We start from the raw sequence: 10,951 nt of genomic DNA on the forward strand, positions 1-10,951 counted from the left end.
AAGATAAACACAATGAATGCCCCCTGTATTTTTTTTTTTTTTTATCCATACCCTCTTACACAGTTATTATACACTGAGTGTGTGGTCAGGCACGCATGTCAAGTTAACTTTCAGTTTCGCTTCCTGCCAAGTCGAATAAAAACACCTTGGAATTGGTCTTGGTTCTGCTCTAAAAAGATAAACACAATAAATGCTCTCTGCATTTTTTATCCATGCCCTCTGACACAATAATTATATACTATGTGTATGGTCGGCACCCACGTCAAGTTAACTTTCAGTTTCGATTCCTGCCAAGTACAATAAACGGCCTTAGAACTGGCTTTGGTTCCGCACTAAAAAGATAACACAATGAATTTTCCACGTTTTTTTTTTTTTTTTATCCATACTCTCTTACACAATTGTTATATACGAAGTGTGTGGTCAGGCACAAATGTCAAGTTAACTTTCAGTTTCGATTATGCACTAAAAAGACAAATACAAAGAATGTCCGCTGTATTTTTTCAATCCATGCCCTCTCACGCAATTATCATATACTATTTGTATGGTCGGCACGTACGTCAGGTTAACTTTCAGTTTCGATTCCTGCCAAGTACAATAAAAGGCCTTAGAACTGGCTTTGGTTCCGCACTAAAACGATAAACACAATGAATGCCTCCTGTACGTTTTTCATTTTTTATCCATACCCTCTTACACAATTACTATATACTAAGTGTGTGGTCAGGCACCCATGTCCAGTTAACTTTCAGTTTCGATTCCTGCCAAGTCAAATAAAAACATCTTGGAATTGGTCTTGGTTCTGCTTTAAAAAGATAGACACAATACATTCTCTCTGCATTTTTTATCCGTGCCCTCTCACACAATTATTATATACTATGTGTATGGTCGGCACCCACGCCAAGTTAACTTTCAGTTTTGATTCCTGCCAAGTACAATAAAAGCCCTTAGAACTGGCTTTGGTTCCTAACTCAAAAGACAAACACAAAAAATGTCCCCTGTATTTTTTTCAATCCATGCCCTCTCACACAATTATTACATATATGTATGGTCGGCACACACGTCAAGTTAACTTTCAGTTTCGATTCCTGCCAAGTACAATAAAAGGTTTTAGAACTGGCTTTGGTTCCGCACTAAAAAGATAACACAATGAATTTTCCACGTTTTTTTTTTTTTTTTATCCATACTCTCTTACACAATTGTTATATACGAAGTGTGTGGTCAGGCACAAATGTCAAGTTAACTTTCAGTTTCGATTATGCACTAAAAAGACAAATACAAAGAATGTCCGCTGTATTTTTTCAATCCATGCCCTCTCACGCAATTATCATATACTATTTGTATGGTCGGCACGTACGTCAGGTTAACTTTCAGTTTCGATTCCTGCCAAGTACAATAAAAGGCCTTAGAACTGGCTTTGGTTCCGCACTAAAACGATAAACACAATGAATGCCTCCTGTACGTTTTTCATTTTTTATCCATACCCTCTTACACAATTACTATATACTAAGTGTGTGGTCAGGCACCCATGTCCAGTTAACTTTCAGTTTCGATTCCTGCCAAGTCAAATAAAAACATCTTGGAATTGGTCTTGGTTCTGCTTTAAAAAGATAGACACAATACATTCTCTCTGCATTTTTTATCCGTGCCCTCTCACACAATTATTATATACTATGTGTATGGTCGGCACCCACGCCAAGTTAACTTTCAGTTTTGATTCCTGCCAAGTACAATAAAAGCCCTTAGAACTGGCTTTGGTTCCTAACTCAAAAGACAAACACAAAAAATGTCCCCTGTATTTTTTTCAATCCATGCCCTCTCACACAATTATTACATATATGTATGGTCGGCACACACGTCAAGTTAACTTTCAGTTTCGATTCCTGCCAAGTACAATAAAAGGTTTTAGAACTGGCTTTGGTTCCGCACTAAAAAGATAACACAATTAATTTTCCCTGTTTTTTTTTTTTTTTTTTTTTTTACTCATACCCTTTTACACAATTACACAACGAAGTGTGTGGTCAGGCACAAATGTCAAGTTAACTTTCAGTTTCGATTCTGCACTAAAAAGACAAATACAAAGAATGTCCCCTGTATTTTTTTCAATCCATGCCCTCTCACACAATTATTATATACTATTTATATGGTTGGCACGCGCGTCAAGTTAACTTTCAGTTTCGATTCCTGCCAAGTACAATAAAAGGCCTTAGAACTGGCTTTGGTTCCGCACTAAAAATATAACACAATGAATTTCCCATGTGTTTTTTTTATCCATACCCGCTTACACAATCATTATACACTGAGTGTGTGGTCAGGCACGCATGTCAAGTTAACTTTCAGTTTCGCTTCCTGCCAAGTCGAATAAAAACACCTCGGAATTGGTCTTGGTTCTGCTCTATAAAGACAAACACACTTATTATTATTATTAATGATGTCATCAGGTACCGGCCTGGAGATCGACGCACACGTCAAGACAACTTTCAGTTTCGATTCCTGTCAAGGCAGGCCATCCTTGGTTGACAAAAGCATGAGAGTTGGATGATTATTTCTCTGACAATTGTTTTTACATACTCCTGTTTTGTAGACTTAAATGGTTGAACTTTAATTCTAGTCACCTCTTATTATTTTAGACAGCCTTGGAAGAAAAGGATCTGGGTTTAGTCTCCCCTGCTAAACAGCCACAAATGTCATATGTATTCAAACAACAGGCTTTTTTTCCAGTGATAAACTATACCCATTTAAAAATATATATTCTTTTGCTTCGATTGCCCTTGTGTCTGTTTCAGTTGACTTCCCTGTCCTTGGTCCACGGTCCTTTTTTCCCGGCAGGCTAAATCGCAGCATTGTGTGGATTTGCGACTAAGACCAAGTGGCTGTAGGCGATGTACACGAGAGTACAGAATGTAATATCGTGCGGCTCTCAAGGAGATAAGAGGAGGTACAGAACATGACGAGAAGAAGTACATCTGCGCCCTAGCGAGGTGTCATTTGTGCAAAACGCATGTTGCACAAAAAGCTTTCCGTGATAGTCATAATGTACTAATAGGGACACATTACATTAGAGAGAAGTTTAAAAAAAGTCGGTAGAGAGATAAAATACAACAAAAGCATATGATTTTTAAATGTCATAGTATTCGTCAATGACATCGCATTTAAAAGTTCATATTTTCGAGTTTTATTTTATTTTATTTTTATTCTTACAATAAGAGTCCAAAGTGGAAGCAACCAACAGACTTTGCAAATAATTCAGGCCCAACTACTTTCTCACTAAACAGGCCGCAGGAGACAGTGATCAAGTGCATGTGATTTGAACTGAATGAAAAATAATAAAAATAAGCCAGGGATCTGGGGGCCACGGGTACCCTGGTAAGGGGAGAAGGGGGGAAGACCCTCCCCGAAACTCCTGGTTTTTCAGCAATTAAAAATGCAAAAATATGCCAAAAAAAGCACAATTTAAAGATGTTTTAGTGTTTAAAGAATTGAAAGATGATCAACAAAGTTGACATAAATACATACCCCATTCATCCAAATAAATAATTCAGTCACTATGTTATTTAGTCAACACAGTAATTAGAATTTGTGTTCACATCCACAGGAACCACATGGGTTAGCCTACTCTATACAGTATTTGCAACCTTACTGGTGTTCACTTCACAACCACAAGTGCTTCATGTAGTTATTGTAATTACTTGTACATTACTTTGTATGTTTTAGTCTCTATGTTATTTAGTCACTACAGTAATGTGTTCACATCCACAGGAAGAACATGGGCTAGCCTACTCTGTACAGTACTTACAACCTTACTCATGTTCACTTCACAGCCCAAAGTGCTTCATCTGGTTAATGAAATTACTTGTACATTACTTTGTCTGTTTCAGTCTCTATGTTATTTAGTCACTACAGTAATGTGTTCACATCCACAGGAACAACATGGGCTTGCCTACTCTATACAGTATTTACAACCTTACTCAATTTCACTTCACAGCCCAAAATGCTTCATCTAGTTAATGAAATTACTTGTACATTACTTTGTCTGTTTCAGTCTCCATGGTATTTAGTCACTACAGTAATGTGTTCACATCCACAGGAACAACATGGGCTAGCCTACTCTATACAGTATTTACAACCTTACTCGTGTTCACTTCACAGCCCAAAGTGCTTCATCTAGTTAATGAAATTACTTGTACATTACTTTGTCTGTTTCAGTCTCTATGGTATTTAGTCACTACAGTAATGTGTTCACATCCACAGGAACAACATGGGCTAGCCAACTCTATACAGTATTTACAACCTAACTGGTGTTCACTTCACAATCACAAGACCTTCATCTAGTTATTGAAGTTATTTACACAATACTTTGTCCGTTTGAGTCACTATGTTATTTAGTCACTACAGTAATTACAACTTGTGTTCACATCCACAGGAACCACATGGGTTAGCCTACTCTTTACAGTATTTACATTCTTACTGGTGTTCACTTCACAGCCACAAGTGCTTAATTTAGTTATTGACATTATTACACATGACGTTGTCTGTTTCAGTCACTGTGTTATTTCGTCACTAGAGTAACGTGTTCACATCCACAGGAACAACATTGGTTAGCTTATGCTATACAGTATTTACAACCTTCCTGGTGTTCACTTCACAGCCACAGGTGGTTCATCTAGTTATTTTCATTATTTACACATGACTTTGTCTGCTTGAGTCACTATGTTATTTAGTCACTACAGCAATGTGTTCACATTTACAGGAACCACATGGGTTACCCTACTCTATACAGCATTTACAACCTTCCCGGAGTTCACTTCACAGCCACAGGTGGTTCATCTACTTATTTGCATTATTTACAAATTACTTTTTCTGTTTCAGTCACCATGTTATTTTATCACTGCAGTAATTACAACTTTTGTTTACATCCACAGGAACCACATGGGTTAGCCTACTCTATAGAGTATTTACAACCAAACTAATGTTCACTTCACAGCCACAGATGGTTCATCTAGTTATTGACATTATTCACACATTACTTTGGAATTTTTGCTTTGATGACTCCGACATGAGCCTTCCTGGCACATTTCTGAGCAGCTTGCATTTTCCTTTTTGTTTCTGCTTTAGTGGATTCTGCCTTGGATTTTATAGCCGATGTATATCTCTTTGACTCCCTCTCCACTTCTAACCGCTCCAAATACAAAAAAATCATGAACAACAAAGGACAAATGAGGATTCATAACTTTATCTTTTCAAGCTGAACCTACTGAGGATGAACTACTGCTTCTAGAACCTAGCACAAAGGAAAAGTGACAGGTTGGATCAGATGGAAGCAGAGAGAGTCAGGTGAAAATGACTCGAAGCTAAAGGAATTTGGAGCCACGCTAATTCAACATAAATGGAGTACTATCAAAAATAAACCGGGAAAAAAAAACGAACACGGAGCTGGAACCTAACACACAACTTTCCATCGAATGAGTTAAACTTCATAATGATCATGATGTGTGCCGGAGCACGCCGATGTGTTCGCTCTTACAAAAACAATGTCGCAACAGCTTGGTTATTATACAGGTGACGGAACGTAAATGAAGCTTTGACGGTTTTTGAATGCATTTTTTAAATAATTTAGAGGTAGAATTGATTGCTAACATTAGATGCGTTGCTCATAACATGAGTTGATTTATTTTGGAAAACCTTAATGCATCCAGCAGGGCATCACAAATAATTAGGCATAATAAAGTGTTAATTCAACAACTGTATATATTGGTATCGGTTGATATTGGAATCGGTAATCAAGAGTTAGACAATATCGGAAAATCGGATATCGGCAGAAAAGCCATTATCGGACATTTCTACTTTAATGTCCTTTGTGTTATTTGAAGTTTGATGTTTCCCTCTTACACACATGCTTAGTGTGCTATGGCTATGAGTTTTTTCCCCTCCTTGGCCTCAGTCTGGCCCCACTCTCCAGAGGCCCAGGCTTAGACTGATTTTTTGTTTTCCTTCTCACCTATCCAGTATTTCTAAATGTATCTTTTTGAAGACGAACCTACTGAGGATGAACTACTGCTTCTAAAAGCTAGCACCAAGGATGAGTGACAGGTTGGAGCAGAGAGTCAGGTGAAAATGACTAGAAGCTAAAAGAATTTTGGAGCCTTGGTAATTCGACATAAATGGAGTGCTTGCCCAAATACACCGGAAAAAAACGAACACGCAGCTGGACCAAACACACAACTTTCTATCAAGTGAGTTAAACTTCATGATACATGCCGATGTGTTCGCTCTTACAAAAACAATGTCGCAACAGCTTGGTTATTATACAGGTGACGGAACATAAATGAAGCATTGACAGTTTTTGAATGCATTTTTTAAATGATTTAGAGGTAGAACTGATTGCTAACATTAGATGCGTTGCTCATAACTTGAGTTGATTTATTTTGGAAAACCTTAATGCATCCAGCGGGGCATCACAAAAAAATTAGGGATAATAAAGTGTTAATTCCACAACTGTATATATTGGTATCGGTTGATATTGGAATCGGTAATCAAGAGTTGGACAATATCGGAAAATCGGATATCGGCAGAAAAGCCATTATCGGACATTTCTACTTTAATGTCCTTTGTGTTATTTGAAGTTTGATGTTTCCCTCTTACACACATGCTTAGTGTGCTATGGCTATGAGTTTTTTCCCCTCCTTGGCCTCAGTCTGGCCCCACTCTCCAGAGGCCCAGGCTTAGACTGATTTTTTGTTTTCCTTCTCACCTATCCAGTATTTCTAAATGTATCTTTTTGAAGACGAACCTACTGAGGATGAACTACTGCTTCTAAAAGCTAGCACCAAGGATGAGTGACAGGTTGGAGCAGAGAGTCAGGTGAAAATGACTAGAAGCTAAAAGAATTTTGGAGCCTTGGTAATTCGACATGAATGGAGTGCTTGCCCAAATACACCGGAAAAAAACGAACACGCAGCTGGACCAAACACACAACTTTCTATCAAGTGAGTTAAACTTCATGATACATGCCGATGTGTTCGCTCTTACAAAAACAATGTCGCAACAGCTTGGTTATTATACAGGTGACGGAACATAAATGAAGCATTGACAGTTTTTGAATGCATTTTTTAAATGATTTAGAGGTAGAACTGATTGCTAACATTAGATGCGTTGCTCATAACTTGAGTTGATTTATTTTGGAAAACCTTAATGCATCCAGCGGGGCATCACAAAAAAATTAGGGATAATAAAGTGTTAATTCCACAACTGTATATATTGGTATCGGTTGATATTGGAATCGGTAATCAAGAGTTGGACAATATAGTAAAATCGGATATCGGCAGAAAAGCCGTTATCGGACATCTCTACTTTAATGTCCTCTGTGTTATTTGAAGTTTGATGTTTCCTTCTTACACACATGCTTAGTGTGCTATGGCTATGAGGTTTTTTCCCCCTTTGGCCTCAGTCTGGACCCACTCACCAGAGGCCCAGGCTTAGACTGATGTTTTGTTTTCCTTCTCACCTACCCAGTATTTCTAAATGTATATTTTTGAAGATGAACCTGCTGAGGATGAACTACTGCTTCTAAAAGCTAGCACCAAGGATGAGTGACAGGTAGGAGCAGAGAGTCAGGTGAAAATGACTCGAAGCTAAAGGAATTTTGGAGCCATGGTAATTCGACATAAATGGAGTGCTTGCACAAATAAATAGACAGCTGGACCAAACACAACACTTTCTATCAAGTGAGTTAAACTTCATGATACATGTCGTAACACGCCGATGTGCTCGCTCTTACAATAACAATGTCGCCACAGCTTGGTTATTATTCAGGTGACGGAACGTAAATGAAGCATTGACGGTTTTTGAATGCATTTTTTAAATGATTTAGAGGTAGAATTGATTGCTAACATTAGATGCGTTGCTCATAACTTGAGTTGATTTATTTTGGAAAACCTTAATTTATCCAGCGGGGCATCACAAAAAAATTATGCATAATAAAGTGTTAATTCCACAACTGTATATATTGGTATCGGTTGATATTGGAATCGGTAATCAAGAGTTGGACAATATCGGAAAATCGGATACCGGCGGGAAAGCCGTTATCGGACATCTCTACTTTAATGTCCTTTGTGTTATTTGAAGTTTGATGTTTCCTTCTTACACACATGCTTAGTGTGCTATGGCTATGAGGTTTTTTCCCCCTTTGGCCTCAGTCTGGCCCCACTCTCCAGAGGCCCAGGCTTAGACTGATTTTTTTGTTTTCCTTCTCACCTATCCATTATTTCTAAATGTATATTTTTGAAGATGAACCTGCTGAGGATGAACTACTGCTTCTAGAAGCTAGCACCAAGGATGAGTGACAGGTAGGAGCAGAGAGTCAGGTGAAAATGACTCGAAGCTAAAGGAATTTTGGAGCCATGGTAATTCGACATAAATGGAGTGCTTGCCCAAATAAACAGACAGCTGGACCAAACACACAACTTTCTATCAAGTGAGTTAAACTTCATGATACATGCCGTAGCACGCCGATGTGTTCCCTCTTACAAAAACAATGTCGCCACAGCTTGGTTATTATTCAGGTGACGGAACGTAAATGAAGCATTGACTGTTTTTGAATAAATTTTTTGAATGATTTAGTGGTAGAATTGATTGCTAACATTAGATGCGTTGCTCATACCTTGAGTTTATTTATTTTGGAAAACCTTAATGCATCCAGCAGGGCATCACAAATAATTAGGCATAATAAAGTGTTTATTCCACAACTGTATATATTGGTATCGGTGGATATTGGAATCGGTAATCAAGAGTTAGACAATATCGGAAAATCGGATATCGGCAGAAAAGCCGTTATCGGACATCTCTACTTTAATGTCCTTTGTGTTATTTGAAGTTTGATGTTTCCCTCTTACACACATGCTTTGTGTGCTATGGCTATGAGTTCCCCCCCCCTGGCCTCAGTCTGGCCCCACTCTCCAGAGGCCCAGGCTTAGACTGATTTTTTTGTTTTCCTTCTCACCTATCCATTATTTCTAAATGTATCTTTTTGAAGATGAGCCTGCTGAGGATGAACTAATGCTTCTAAAAGCTAGCACCAAGGATGAGTGACAGGTTGGAGCAGAGAGTCAGGTGAAAATGACTCGAAGCTAAAGGAATTTTGGAGCCATGGTAATTCGACATAAATGGAGTGCTTGCCCAAATAAACAGACAGCTGGACCAAACACAACACTTTCTATCAAGTGAGTTAAACTTCATGATACAAGCCGTAGCACGCCGATGTGTTCGCTTTTACAATAACAATGTCGCCACAGCTTATTTATTGTTCAGGTGACGGAACGTAAATGAAGCATTGACGGTTTTTGAATGCATTTTTTAAATGATTTAGAGGTAGAATTGATTGCTAACATTAGCTGTGTTGCTCGCCACTAAGAACGAGCTGATTTGTATATGATAGAATGCAAAAAAACAACAACTTTTGTCTTATTTGCATAATTCCACCACGTTACCTGCGGGTTTTCCAGTGATCTGGTCGATCAAGACATCGTAACAGTTAATTGCAGCACGTGATCCCCATTATTCCTACCGGAGACGTCATGTTTATAATTGAAAGTATTATCTCACCGATCACAGCTGCTTTCTCCACCATCATAATTACCCCCGCTGTGTCATTTAGATGGTAATTTGGGCGACTGTTACCCCACATATGAAACGATTCATCACATTAATAAAGTCCTACGGGACTCAGCGTTATGAACATTTTTCAATAGATGGATTATTGCAGGTTGGGCCTGGTCTTTGTTGACGGAGGCGTTTAAGGCGGGCTGACCTTTCTGCCCAACGTGTTTCTTGTTTCCGGTTCTTCCCTTCTACCTACACGGGAGCCTCTTGTCATAAATATGGATGTTGTCTACTCAAGAATGCGAGATTTGGGAGGGTAAAAGACCAACAATGGTTGCCATTGAGCAGGGAAACTTGTGAAACAGGCTTGTCGGGATGAAATGACAAGTGGTTTTTTTTCCTGACCTAACGTATATTCCACTCTACCCCGGTTTTGAGCACTGAATAACGAATAAACCGCAGAAACCTCGACTAAAATTATTTTCTTACATCGTTTTGCTCTCGTTTTAAATAGTTGCCCTTGAGCAGGGAAACCTGCGAAACAGGCCTGTAGGCTATGATATAGCCTCTAGGCCAGGGGTCGGAAACCTTTTTGGTCGAGAGAGCCAAGAAGCCAAATATTTTAAAATGTATTTCCCTAAGAGCCATATAATACATTTTTTTAACACTGAACACAACTAAACGCGTACATTTTGAAGTAAGACCAACATTTCCAGAGTATAATAGGTCTCTTATTCTTTGTAATAACATTGTATTCTGAAGCAAACTGTGGAGGGGGCGTGGCCTGCGGGCCTGCAGCAAAGCGGGATGTTGCCAGGACCGGCCTCTAAATCAGCGACAGGTGCGTAGAGGCCCACCTGGGCCTTTTTATCTAATCACCTGTTGCTCAGTTATAAGCAGCAGCCAGGAGGAGAGACAGGGTTGGGGCTGGAGCCGGAGCGCGAGTGAGGACGAAAGAGAAAAAGACAATTGCTGGGAAGCAACTGAGAGACTAATTGAAAAAAAACACAATATTTTACCCTAAACAGGCTCTCATGTCGGTGTTTGGTGGTCTGAAGAACCCCCAGGAGGGCAAGCCCAACACTAACCAATAATAAATACATTACTTCTTACCATTAACGCAACTTCTTGAACATAAAAATGCATGATATTTTTTTTATATTTTGAATGTTATTTTTAACACTATGATTACAAATAGAATTATTCATTACTTATCCTGTTAAGCAATGTCATTTCAGATTTATCCGAGAGCCAGATGCAGTCATCAAAAGAGCCACATCTGGCTCTAGAGCCATAGGTTCCCTACACCTGCTCTAGGCTATATCATAGCCTACCGCCTATCATACCGTAGGCGGTATAG

This window comes from Nerophis ophidion, linkage group LG21 (genome assembly GCF_033978795.1).
Source record: "Nerophis ophidion isolate RoL-2023_Sa linkage group LG21, RoL_Noph_v1.0, whole genome shotgun sequence".
Taxonomy (NCBI): Eukaryota; Metazoa; Chordata; class Actinopteri; order Syngnathiformes; family Syngnathidae; genus Nerophis; species Nerophis ophidion.